Genomic DNA, 631 nt, shown 5'->3' on the forward strand with positions numbered 1-631 from the left:
GATGAAATGCAACGTGATTCAAAGGCTGACACCAGGGTACAGCAATATGTGAGGTTCAGCTCGCTAAGAGACCTCGTCCCTTAGCTTCCCCTTTGATGCACAGTTTGACGGTCTTCTGAATTCCCATGAAGGACGGGAACTTATGAACTATTCCCTTAAGGATAGCCTCCCTTGGTATTTCTCCAACAGCCAAAGATGAGTGGTGGAGAATAGGCAAGGGTCTTTGTGAGGCTACAGTAAGCTTCATCACTGCTCAGTTCCTGTCTCCTCCTGGAGGATGCTGGGATGGGGGATCGGCGCCAACTCCTGAAAGCTTGGTAGCTGGAGAGCGTAAGAGGACTACAACCAACAAGAGCAACCAATAAACAAGTAAGAAATAATATAACTGAACCATTAGCTGCAGTCATCACTTCATTAACAGCTGGGACAAAGCTTTAACGTGGCCCAATCTGAAATAATACTGTGTGAGGAAACCGCAGGTCACATCCTTCCTCCCCTGAAAAACCACGGGAGACATCTCTTTACAGTGTCTAACCCTCAGATCTGCAGCTCCAAAACACTATTTACATCTTCAGGCGTCAAGAGCGATCCAGAATTAAGAGGCTGCACAGCCTCTATCACACTGATTGCA

At 47.1% G+C, this 631-nt stretch overlaps 1 protein-coding gene across 1 annotated transcript in view; it reads right to left on the bottom strand.

Annotated features, from left to right (window-relative positions):
- Nucleotides 1–631, bottom strand: part of LOC118782855 (integrin-linked protein kinase-like) — a 20,143-nt gene continuing 19,512 nt past the window's right edge. The window contains exon 13 of the mRNA XM_036536463.1: nt 1–631. This exon is cut by the window's right edge and continues 680 nt beyond it. The gene's annotated coding sequence lies outside the window, so the exon portion shown is untranslated.

The sequence above is a fragment of the Megalops cyprinoides genome, chromosome 9 (genome assembly GCF_013368585.1).
Source record: "Megalops cyprinoides isolate fMegCyp1 chromosome 9, fMegCyp1.pri, whole genome shotgun sequence".
In the NCBI taxonomy this organism is placed as follows: domain Eukaryota; kingdom Metazoa; phylum Chordata; class Actinopteri; order Elopiformes; family Megalopidae; genus Megalops; species Megalops cyprinoides.